At 43.0% G+C, this 13,556-nt stretch overlaps 1 protein-coding gene across 1 annotated transcript in view; it reads right to left on the reverse strand.

Annotated features, from left to right (window-relative positions):
• LOC146822325 (uncharacterized) overlaps window positions 1-13,556 on the reverse strand; it is a 670,174-nt gene that overhangs the window by 235,681 nt on the left and 420,937 nt on the right. The gene's annotated exons all lie outside the window — the stretch shown is intronic.

Raw genomic sequence — 13,556 nt, forward strand, 5'->3', positions numbered from 1 at the left:
AACCCTGCATGTTTTCTTTTTGTTGTCATTTTTGATGCAAAAAATATTGCTTTAGAAGTTGCCCTGAAATAAGTGATTGTTGTCCTAAAGCAAACTGAAAAAATAAAACTGCAAATTGATTAATGTCACCCAATGATATAATTGAAAATCAAATAAATTAAAATAAAATAGCTCAAAGCCAGTCAAAAAAACAAAAAATGAAGGGTTGATTTAGCGTGTGACCAGAGTATAATAGATGATTCTATTAGATATTTCTGCATGATGCTTCAGTATCCATAAAGCGAATGCTAGTGAACCCTTTTTCCTTTATGCTGTTGTCTGTAGAGGAGGAAGTATCAACGGTTCTAGTGCCATTCAGTCCAGAAAATATTTTTATTTGTATCCCCTTCACAGTTGCCTTCCGAAAATCAATTTATAGTTTAAATAGGTGTTAATATTAGACAATACGATGTACACCATGATATATGCACGTGTAAAAATGAACTCGCATCTCTGTTGTTGAATTCATCCGATGTGATCCCCCCTCAACCCCGAGTCAGAAATACGTTATTAGGCAAGCCCTGCAACTTAGGCCTGAAGCAACTGATTGGCAGATCACAGGTGGCAAACACCTAACCCTTAGAAAGAACGCGAGAACAGAAATATTTAGATTGATCCCATAGATAGGCAGCACCACCACAATGGTCTCAGAAGATTGGCTTCAATAAAACACGCTTGACCGGAGATGCACGCTTTCTCAAAAACACTATAAAGTCAGATGCCACACTAAGGGGGTCATTAAGATAGCAGATGGACTGCCACCGCCAGCCATGCGGTGGTGGTCATTCCGCCATCGGTCCTCATTTTTACCCCGCCACATTATGATGGCGGGGGGATCTAGACTGTGATCAAGGCGTACGCAAAGACCGTCCGCCATGGAACTGCCAGAGGCAATCGTTCCGATTGCCTGGCGGAGTGGTCTGCATGCATAAATGGTGTCCGTGCCTAGCAGGCACCGTCCGCCAAATTAGGATGCTGTCTTCAGCCAGCCTTTCCCTGGCAGGTAAACCGCCGTTTAAAGGCTGGCAGGGATTGGTTTTGGGGGCCCGTTGCAGGCCCCTCGTGTGTCTGGGGGTGGGGTTTTTGCACTGGGGGGTACCCAAGTTACCCCCCTACATTTCCCTGCACCAAGTAGCAGGCACCGTGTGGTGCCTGCCAGGTAGTGCAGTGAAATGCACAACATGCATTTTGAGCATCGCGGTGGGTGCTGCAGTCAGCAGCACCCGCCGAAATGTTAAAGTGCAAAATGCGAACGCCATGGTGGCGGTCGCATCCTAATTGGGTGTGCGGGACCACCACATGTATTGCGGACGGTCCCATTCACCACTTCGATGGCGGACGGATTCCAGTCCGTACGCCATCGTAATCGGCCCCCAAGTTATGAACACAGCCGATCAGAACACAGCATGCGCGTAACACATAGTGATCAGGCGCTCCTCATTCTGGACATCTAGCCACATACCCAGTGGCCCTGTTTTATGTCCACATGAAGTCGAGGCCCACCCGTGCTTCTTATCAAACTCCCTATTTATGGCCCAGTGCCAGCCCAAATTTCTGTCACCGAAAGAAAGCATAAATCATTTTATGATGCTTCATGTAGAGTATAAAATGTCGAAATCAATTTGCTTTGAGACATGCTGCAGACCCCGACTCTGTTGCCTGATCTCCTGGCCACTATGTTTAATTAAACAACTGTTCCAGTTTTACCAAACTCCTCTTGTCTTTAATTTTTTCAAAGGTAAATTCATATTTGAGAAACATTTTGGCAAGCTGGATAGGAAAGATTGGTTCTTCGAGCCAGACTGCAGCTGTAGGAAAAGAACCCCGCCCAGATGGATTCACATCTTTGCAACAAGATCGGTGAGAAGACGCCGCAATTGATTGAAGTTCTGCAGAATCCGAGGGGTGGAGGTTCAATCACGAAACCACCCTCAGTGGGTAAGAGACTACATCTGATCATTTAGTCCCAGCAATTGGTGTAGGCAAACTAGGAAAGGTGAGGATCCACTGGGTGTGACAGAAGATACGCTTGTCTCTGGGTGTGATAAATGGGTCGCTTGGACCGCTGGGCAAGGCATAGAAGGTATACCTTGGCTATGTGTGTAATATAGAGCCAGCATCTCGATCTTATTTTTTAGAGTGCTATTGGTTTCTTAACACTGGTAGTATATAAAAGAAGTGAGAGGTTCTAGTTGCTTTGACTACTGGGTGTGACACAGCCAGCCCTCATGACACCTCCGTGTGACATAGGGTGTAATTCAGACGTTAAGGAAAAATTTGGTTTTTCGGAGAGTAGGATGTAGCTTGTGCTTGGCCAAAGATGGCCTGTAGTTGTCGAGTTGCTCCTTCTTCTCCATCTAATTTTTTTCTATCTTTGTCCCAGACCCAATTCTGACAGATTATCGGGCTCACTTAGTTCTGTGTACCACGCAGAGCCTCCTTTGTCATCAGGGAGCATGCGCTGGGAGCGGACTAAGTTTTTTTGACAAGGTCACCATTTTTTTCTGTCAGTTTTCTCTCTCTCTCTCTCTCTCTCTCTCTCTATCTCTATCCCCCTCTCTCTTTCCCTTTCTCTCTATCTCTCGCTCTCTTTTTCTCATCATTGTAGTGTCCAGATGTCACATTCACAATGTTTTGGATATTATTGATGTTGTAGTACTGTTAAACTATTGCAACTGTGTTTTATGTTGAACATTGTGTCTTGTTAATGACTTAATGTACGTATGACGAAGTTACCATTCCAGCATACTGCTGTTCCATATCTGCTATTCCGCTGCCCAAAAAAATCAGTGTTTTGAATTTAACCCTTTCACTTTCTTACAGGTTGCTATTCTCCATATGTGTTGTTTTATGTACTAAGTTTGTTGGATGTATTGCTGAGCTCATAGTAAAAGAAGTTTTTTTCGGTATAATCCCTCATAAATATTTTACTCATGATGAGGATAGTATTTAAGTTTGTTTAAAAACCTTGTTATGTTAGAACTGTTCTAGAGCTACAAAAGTTCCCAACCCATCATGGAGTCACCTTTAAACCATATGCAAACTAGGTTCCCCACGCAGGCTAAAAAGCTGGTATGTTTTGTCGTGAATGGCACGCACACACTAAGATGCATGCGTTCCGCTGGCCAGAGGGGATGGAACCTTCGAAATCAACATAATAAAGCACACAAGTACACACATTTGGAGCAAGTATGTAGGGCAGAAGAAAGAAAAGAGGGGCACTGTCAGAACTACGGGCCATCTTCGAGGTGGTCCGGACCTACAATTCGGTCCCACAACCTGCAAGGCATCCACTCCTCCCCCACCATACATGGGCTCAGAGGTGCTCTCTGTAATGCCCACCATCCCTGCCGTTCCTGCACTGGGCTACACCAATCTCCGGGTCGAGCTGCCTGAAGAGCCCCCCCACCAGGCAGCAAACTACTAGATCTAGGGCAGGGAGGTTGCCAGATTGACATACCCAGACAATCCTGGCCTCATCTCAGTCCAGTGCCCTGAAGTTTGACCCCCCCATCCATCGCAGGCAACCCACCATGTCCCAGCAGTGCGGTGAGCCGGTACTCCATCCTGTCAGGTAGAGCGCTCTCGGTTAACTTGGAGGTTCATAGCCATACTGGATAATGATACCACAAGTGGGGAGGAAGAAAGAGGTCCCAGCCCTCTGGTTGCCCTCTGGTTGCTGTAGGATATGCTCATGCAGGCTATGAGCAGGCAGTGGGAGAAATTACATGAAATGAACTATGAACCGGTGTTCTAAGAAGGGGAGCACGGTGTTGAACCGCTCGTGAAGGGTAGCTTGATCCTGGTGCTCAGATCGGCTTCTACTGTTGCACAATGGCCTCCTGTTTGACGCGAGAAGGTACTAATATCGCAATAAGGATTTCCCGTAAGTGAAGACAATGAGAACGCATTGGTGGAGGTGTGCTGGTCTGCTCCTTTTCTCTTTCTCTGGTGGACCGGCTTGGAGCCGCGGGACGGGTCAGATCAACACAGCGTGATCGTAGTGACATATGGCCTCAGGTGAGTTTAAGTGGAGCTTGGGGGTTTCCTTCTCCCTAAACTCTCATGAACTGCCCAGGAACTTTTCAATGTTGAATAAGGAAGACGTCTTCATTGGGAAAAGGTTAAGCACTTAAGAGCGCGCAGAGGGAGAGGGGGAGTGCAGACATCACCATCACAAGAAGTGTCTTCCAGCAATATCCAGTAATATTAAGCACTTCCAAGTATTATTAAATGAGTGGTATGCCGTGTATTGGCCATTACTCTAGTTGCATGGGACTCCATTAGCCAGCATCCTTAGCCCTATGAGGAGGGATCTGTGGCCAGCCGCCTTCCACTGCCAGGGGGCTTTTTTTTCTTTCAGTAGCAGATCTTCTTGCTGAGTTTCTCTTTGCCTCGCTTTATGATGGAACTTGACACTGCTTGCAGTAATGACATTAAGACACAAACTTCAAATTTGCATTAGCGGCTGAAAAGCAATTCTTTTGAAATAGGTGGATGTCTGTGGGTGTTATCCATGGACCTTAACGGGAGGATTTCTTGGCTCTGTATCTGGGCAGATTTGTTTTTATGTTCAAGCCATGGGTAGAGATTTGACGTTTTCTATATGATCTATGCATATAGAAAGTAACAGGCTGTTTATGAGCCCTGAGATAGGTTCGAGAGGTAGCACACTATCAGCAGTGGCCCATGCAGGTTAGAGCTGGGGTTGTTGGGGCTGGGTTGGGGGGATTCGACAGACTACCACGAGGGGAAGTTAAATAGATATTGAATTTTCCCTCGTAGTCGTCTGTCGAAATCCCTGCCCCACCCAGTTCCACCGCTCATACCTGCACGGGCCACTGCTGCATACTATTTGGCTTGTCATTATAGAATGGCATGTTTGTTTTGTTTCATAATTTAATTGGATGTCAACTGGGGGGGAGAATCAAAATGCATTCGATCATCACCGGGGGTTTTGTGCTTAAAGGTACGCTGCATTTTGCTTCAGTTTGTCCCTGGGATAGCCCACCTAATTGGGAGACTTGGCGCGGGTGGTGATACATGTGAAGAGAACAACCTAGCTCACCCAAAGAAACTACAGCTAATTGCATAATTGTCAATTTTAGAAGACCACACATTGTTGCAAATGTATTTGACCACTTAGCACAAAGACCTACTGGGAAAAGTAAGATCAAAGCTCTCCCCTTAGGATACTTTTATAGACCTCTTAGGCATAGTGGAATGAAAAACGAGGCTCCAGTTTCTTTTGCTGAGAGCAGTATTAACATGGGAAAATCAGCAGAGAGGTCAGCTGGTATTCCTAAGTAAGCCCAATGTACCCCTTAACATGTCAAACAGATAACACTCCATTATTGCAGTTAGATGACCTGGATTGACAAACAGATTGTGCTGTCATATGGGGAATTAAAGGTCTAAGGTCTTTGGACCCCTACAGATTAATAAAGAGCCGTAAAGAAGGGGTGGCACATTTAGATTCCCCAAAATGAACACTTGATAGTTAATTGTTGGAATGTGGCAGGGGTAAGAACAACATTACAAAACTAAGACTGGCTAAAGCTTGTAACATCTGCTCAGATAACATGTTTACAGGAGACCTTGAGCAAGGAGGACTTTCATATAAATGTTTTTACTATACTCCTAATAATAACTCCTACTAATCCTTCGGCAAATGAACATACAAATGGAGGTTTGGCAGCACTTATTTCTAATCAATTCCCTATCATTGTGAAGAAAACTTCCCCTTATTATCAGGTGATCTGTGTTTCTATAGAAAAAAGATATGGGGTCATTTTAATACATTTTTATAATAACATTTTTAATAATTCATGTGGCAGAATTATTACAGAAACTGGAAATAATACTCTCTTCAATCTATCCACAGTCAATGGCTGTAAACTGCTTTTATCATTATCTAATAAGGAAAATGTCAAAGTGGAAAAATCTTCCTGCCATGCTCAATATAGAAATGGATTATGAATGTACTACTGCCTTAGAATTTCCATCGAAATATATACCACGGGTAAACCAGTTTGCAGCCATTGACTTGTTTGTTAAAACGACAATAGAGGAAATACACATGGTAGAAGATCATAAGTTTGTTAAAGATAGATACCATAATAGACAAGCAAATTTCACCCTAGAAGAGAGAGAAGCTTTAGATGATCTAGGCTCAGATCAGTCAGTAGTAGTAAGTGAGGCAGATGTGGGTGGGAATATTGTCATTATGTGCAGGACGGATTACAATAATGAAATAAAAAGACAACTGAGTGATGGGAAATGTTGCAAGAAACAGTTGTATAATCCCGCTTGGGAAGCAGGCAGAGGAATATGTGACAAACTATTTTCCTGGAAAGAAATTCGGCTTCTAGAGGTCAGCAAATTAAGTATTTAAATATTTCTAATCCCAGATTTCCATTTATAAATACAGGGCCCAAAATCTATAAATTACGGCAAAATCCTCCAGGAGGACCAATCATCTCTAGCATAGGCAGTTTGACAGAACACCTTTCAGAATATCTTGACTCGTTTTTAAAACCTTTAATCATGAATTTACCATCATACATCCGAGATACAATGGATGTATTAAATAAAGTGCAGGATGTGTTTTGGGATAGGGCCATGAGTTTTTTGATGCGGGATGTAGTAGGGCTTTATTCGTGTATAGAAAATTATCTAGGACAACGGGCACTGAAGTACTATTTGTTTAAAACGGTTGCCAGTCTTTTGAAACATTCCAAAATGTTGTTGGAAATGAGTGCTCTAATCTTGAAAAACAACTTTTTTCTTTTTGAAGGGGAATGGCACCACCAGACTCAGGGCACAGGTATGGGGTCTAGGTTTGCTCCCTCTTACGCCAACCTCTTCATGGGATGGTTTTGAGAGGTAGCACGCCTGGGCCACACAGGCAAGAAAGTGGATGGATGACGTTTTGTTTTGGGGTTGTTTCATAGAAGACATTTTGATTGTTTGATTATTTGGAAAGGCACCAAAGATAGCTTGAAAGAATATGTTGATTTCCTTAATGATAACAGATACGATGTACTCTTCACAATGTGTCATGATCCCAACAAGAGTGACTTTCTGGATGTACAACTTTACATTTCGAATGACAGTATTCAAAGCAGATTATTTTTAAAAGAATCTGTTACGAATAATATCTTGCGGGCCAATAGTTCCCACCCTTATCAGTGATTATAGGCATCCCTTTTGGGGAAATAATAAGGATTCGAAGAAACTGTAGTCATGATGAGGAATTTAGTACTTGTCTGAATGACCGGAAAAACAGACTTAGGGTAAGAGGTTATCCAGAGCACACTTAAAACAAAAAAAAACAAGAGTTCAGAAAATTAAAAGAACTGACACCTTGGTGTAAAATCCCAAAAAGCAATCATGGGACAGACTTGCATTTATATCAACATATAGTACGGAACATAACGAAATATGCAAAATGTTGCATAAAAATTGGGATTTATTGAAAGGTGTCTCAGGGCTAACCAACAGGATTGCAAACAAACCCCTGTGACATATAGGAAAGGTGCTGCCATCAAAAATAAAGTGATGTGAAACTATCTACAACCCATTGCAAAATCTGGGGCTAATTGATTGCCTCCCCAACCAAAGGGTTTTTATGCATGTGGCTCTTGTATCATATGTAGTCATTGTTTCAACAAAATTAAAGATTTTAAGTACAACACAAGGAAAACGCACCACATAAACACATTTATCAACTGTGATAGTTCTTTTGTGATTTATGCAATTGTTTGTAACTGTACCAAAGTCTATATTGGTAGCTCAAAGAGGGATTTGAAGTTAAGAATCCAAAAACATCGGAGACCCATATTGAATAATTCTGAAAGATACCCAATAGCAGACCATATTAGGAAGTGCAAGCCTAATAAAGTTGGTTTTAACTTCCATGTAGTCCAAAGGATATAGAAAGATATGAGGGGGTGTAACATAGAATTGCAGCTCAGGCAGGAAGAAGCAAAGTGGATGGGTAGATTGAGAACTGTTCAGGTCGGCCAAACTCTGGAAGATGAGCAATACTATTTTCTCTAAATTGAATAGCCTCAGAGATTGACTGAAGTAATGATGGAAGGCATAGCGGTATATAAGGGCCTTTTTAGACACTAGTTTGGCTTGAATAGTTGATTACAAATGTGCATGGGACCATGGCTGTTTCTGGGATATCCAATATAGATTGATGATTCATCTTGGACCTATATTTTTAGGGTCTCACATTTGTTGATCAAAGGATTCACCTTTAATGAAATTCTATGAACAGAGGTATGCGAGTGCCAGTGTGATAGGAGTTTGATTTGAACAGGCAATTGAAAATGGACGTGGGAATAGCGGCTGCTTAGATTTAGATTGATGGTTCATCTTTGAGATATATTTTCAGGATCCCGCATTGTGTTTAGATTTCCTGTTGGTTAGATTGGACTGCAGGCTGTTCAAATTGTGTGGTTGACCTTTAATTTTTGGATGATTACATTTTATTCCCGCTCTAACAAGCTCTGGATAGGGCAATTATATAACCCCGTGTGACCAGTTGTTACTTTTTTCTCTAATTATATTTATTTACGTACTAATTTTCATTGAGAACGGCTAGCCGAGAAAAAATCTTTGGTTCCTGCTAGGTAAGTTGGAGATAAGAATGATTTGTATGGCGAAGAGAACAAGTTCTAATTGGTTGGAATACAGAGGGAAATTCCTGTATAATACTGTAGTGTCGTGTTAGCCATGGAAGATGTGTAATATATTGTGCCTTGTCTACAGGCAAAACGAGAAAGCCCAGTATTAATTATTACTGATCTATGGGCCAAGCAATTTATATGGAATGCTAACAAGCTTATCTCCGAAACAAAAAAACTTTCTCTTTGTAAAGTTGTAATAATGCCATACTCGGTTGGACGCAAGAATAGATAACTTTGGTGGAAACACTGAAAAGTGTTTGAATGGAGCTAATACTTGCCGGAATGGAAAGGAAACTCCAGAAGTGCTGTTCATGAACGACTGGGGATATGCTTTGGATCGTACTTCCACTATAAACTTTTTTTTAAAGATGATTTAGTACCACTATATATCGTTTCACAGGCCACATAGTTCAGGCTATGTCTCTTTGGGACCATCGAGAATGTAGCGATTTTCAATGACAGGCTAAAATTATGACATGTTTTAGTGTTTTGGTGGAATCAATATCCGTAGAAGTGATTGGCTGAAACACCTAACCGGACCGGAGAGGAAGCTCTCTTGGTCCATTGACAATAAAGGCTGTACAATAGTTAGCAAGCTCTGTGATTGGCTGAGCACAATAACAACTGAGCGCAAGGTGGTGAGGCGGCAGGCGATAATTTGTATTGCTGTTCCTACCAATGCGAATTCTGCATTGGTTGGAAGCAGACGAACCGGAGAGGAAACTCTTGGCCTACAGACATTATAAGCAATATAATACTAAGCCAGTAAACGGAGTGATTTGAGAGTTCTAAGACTTTGTAATTTCATCAGACAGACCAGAAAGCAAACCTGTCACATAACAACCTGAAGAGTAGGTGTGGGGTAGAATGGTCATCTTGTTGAGGGGTTCCTCAGGTTTCTAATGAGGTGCAGCATTGGTGAATTTGATTATGCCCAGTTCAGAGAGAGTGGTAACTGTGTAAACCAAGTGGTGATTGGATGGCCGTATCTTCAAAAATGTCAGAGCCCGACAGTTCAGGATGTATGCATATCCTGTGACATTGGGCTCTGCAACATGAAGGAGAAAGGTTAGTGGTGATGAGGGAGATTGAATCAACGGATTGTTGAAGGGAATAGAAATGTGGGGTAACTTGCTGATATTGGAACAATAGGAATGACATGTGATAGGGTGACAACTATTAAATTTGAAATTCGTTACCAGCAGAGATATTTGTTAGTTAAGGTATTGTTTGAAGACATGCTCCCTAAAATGGAACATTATGGTTTTTGCCCAGGAATTTAGATAGGGGGACCATTTGAGAATCAAACCGGGGTACTTTGTATGGGTTTCTGAATAAGATCATTTTAGGAAAAAGAGTCCCCTTGTGCTGAATATTGCTATTTTTGAATTTTAGCTGAACAGGGGATTATTACACCATCCAGGAGAGGGACTGATTCCGTATGAAGAGACTGAACCAGAAGCTGCACTTTCCGACATTTAAGAGTGTAAGAGTTTTGGAACACACAAGTGAGTGTAATCCTTGCAAAAGCTATAGGGGTACGTTTTTTAACTCTGAGTCTCAATGGGCAGTTTTAGGATTAGAATGAAACTATAAATAAAATTGTTTAACAGTGACAATATACGATATAAAATTCTATTTTCTAAACCTAAATAAGATGAATAGAAATCAAAAAATTATTTTAATGTATGTAATGTTTTTACAGGTTGTATATAGGCAGGGAATCGTGTTATAATGCGGTAGTGTGCAATGTATGTTTGTTAATAATTATGCACATATTGTAGTAATGATAATCAAGTGTAAATATACACTATATATTGGAAATCTTGGGATGTTGAGATATTTTTGGTATATTTTGTAAATAACTGTGCACAGACTGTAATAATGAGAGCATGGTGCAAATTTATATCTCACGTGGGTGATGTATGTTTTTTTTAATTTACAGCTCTGATAAAGTCGTAATGGACGAAACGTGTTGGCTGGACAGATTGGAAAAAGATTTTTGTCTTGAACATGAATGAATAAAAGTTGGATTCTGAACACATTTGCCAGACTCCTGAAAATGTAATCTCATTGGATTATTCATATTTGATATGTTTTTGCACAATTTATTGCTTGATTCTTGGCTGGAAATAGAGTAAAAATGTATTTTTTATGACACAATTGACGCTCATTTTCAATTGTTTTGTTTATTATTACGTTTTGTTGACTTGTCTAGTGCCTTCAACTTGGTGAATGGTGGCAAGCTATGGCAGGTGCTTATAGACATGGGCACTCTAATTAGTATCCTAAGCCATCTCTCCCAGTTATATCCCTCCTTAACTGCCTGTGTGCGTAATGGGAAAAATGGGGAAAGAACAAGTAGCTTTCAGGTGACCTGGGGTATTAGGCAGGGGTGTGTACTCGCACCATTCTTATTTTCATTGTATATAAATAGTGTGGACAACTTTCTGCAAAACATTAAGGCAGCCGCCCCTAATGTGGGCCTCCAGATCACCCTGATTCTGCTGTACATAGACGACACAGTATTGCTATTCAGGACAGCAATTGGCCTTGAGCGCATAATAAATGTTATTATCTTCATGGAGAGCAGAGATCTAAAGCTGAATTTGGCCATGACTGTTACCATGGTATGTGGGAAAAGCCAAAAATAGACATTCAGGGCCTGATTCCAATGTCGGATGGACCGGAGTTCGTCCGATATACGTCAGGAACTGTAACTGAATGACCGCCTATCATCAGTTACAAGTAGGATGGTCGAATGCCTATATCTTTCAATGAGAGCATGCATCACAAACGGAATGCATGCTCTCATTGAAAGAGCAGATGTGCAGTTCATCCCCGTACCCCGTGGCAGGCACCTCAAGGTGCCTGCCACCAGGTGCAGGGATCAGCAGGGGGGGCACCGTAGGCAGGCACACACCTATGGTGGGCTTGCTGGGGGCCTCCAAAGACAGCTTCCCACTGCCTTTTTGTGCCGGAAAGACCAGCACAAAAAGGCAGTGGGAAACTGCCATCATACTCCTTTGGCCAGAAAGAGCACTGAAGGGTTTCTGGATGGCGGGCGGGCTCTCCAAGCCCATCGTAAGCCATCCGGAAAACCAAGTCTGATTCCTTTCCGACTGAGCCTATCAGAATGGCTTGGTCGGAAAGGAATCCAAACGGCACATGCGATGCAGGCAGGAGGGCTCCTACCCGCATCTGAATCGGCCCTTCAGTCTTTACCTAAAGTGGCAGAAGCTCGAGGAGGTGAACACGTTTAGTTATTTGGTAATTGTTTTTTCCCAGTAAGGTGATTTGTCCCCTCACCTGAAATCAGCCAATTTAAAATTCATAAGAGCTATTTTGGCAATATCCAGCTTTGCCAAAAAAGTTGGAAATAAACCTTTGAGAGAGATCACTAAACGTGACTAAAAGAGATCATGGTTGCCTAGCCCAAACTCAATTAAGACAGAGGAGAAGCAGAATGGCACCTCTGCATGCGCACGAGGGAAGGAGGGACAGGGACGTCTGCCGCTCACTCAAGCACGCCGGTCATATAAACTGACCCCTAGAGAGATAGCGGTGAAAGAGGAAGGCAAGGTCTTTGCGCGACCATTCTGCCACCTGCTAACCCGCTAGACCGAAAGGGAGGGCCAGTATGATAGTCCCAGACTAGACAAAAGCATCCTTCGAACCAGAGGACATGGCCATTACGGAAGGCTGCATTCGGCATGCAGGGGGAGATCCCAGGTGGAACTTCCCCTACATACAGGAATGCCTGAGAAGATGAGAGCGCTAAGTTGGAGGGGCCGTCTATGGGCCCAGATGGACAAGGAAGGGCTCAGTAGTCAGACCAAACTGCCCATTGATGGCCAGGGCTGGAAAATGGATTTCACGTTTTGAGATAAATACAGCAGGGATAAACCTAGCAATAGATGATATTAAGAATCTCCCCAGCAGCCTCCTTGGAGAGCAGACCAATGGTCAGCAGATGGTTGGGATGTTTTCCTGAGCCGGCATCCCAACCATCATGCTGACCAACACCAAGCATGATGGGCAGCATTCAATTAATTTAGACACCAGATCTGGATGCCCTTGGGGAAATATTCCCTGACTGACCAGACATAGAAGGATTGATGGCAGACAGCATGAAACCTGGGGAACCCATGACCAACTTTCTCATGAGAATGAGAGAACGGTGGGGTCAAGAGATAGGACAGCCATGGATCGACACAGGCCCCCAGGTTGCATTCTTCTACAACATCCTCAAGAAGAGACTGCCCACTGAAATAGAGTGGTCTAGATAGTGTAGTAGGACTAGACACCAAACTTTGGTGGGAAATACAGGCTCGCATATTACAATACAACAGGAACAAACAGGGAAAAACAAAAGCAAGCCCAAAGAGACACAGCTAGCTGGTCCTACATAAGTTAAAGAAGACCACCCTCGAGGCGGTTACGTTGGCCGTAGGCGTGCAAGAAGCACCAGTCTTGCATGGAGCTTTGCTGCTGAACCCTAGGGGTTTCCACCCAGTCCCAACAGCAGAGGTCAGGGAGGCTGGCAGCAGCCAGACAACAGGGAGTGCTACTATTGTCACTGAATGGGCCTCACGGCCAACCTATGCCACCTGAAGGCTTATCATGTGCAGAGATCAGTAGACTCGGGCCAATGCTCACAAAATACCCATCCACATTCAGCTACAAGGAAAACAGTCAGCAAACACACTGCTGCAACAAGGAGCAGGTGGGTGGCCAAACACATGGCAACCACAGAAGGCAGAGGACCCAGCCCAGCAAACACCGGGGTCACAGCCACAGAAGGGATAGGTGGCTGTC

The sequence above is a fragment of the Triturus cristatus genome, chromosome 6 (genome assembly GCF_964204655.1).
Source record: "Triturus cristatus chromosome 6, aTriCri1.1, whole genome shotgun sequence".
NCBI lineage: Eukaryota > Metazoa > Chordata > Amphibia > Caudata > Salamandridae > Triturus > Triturus cristatus.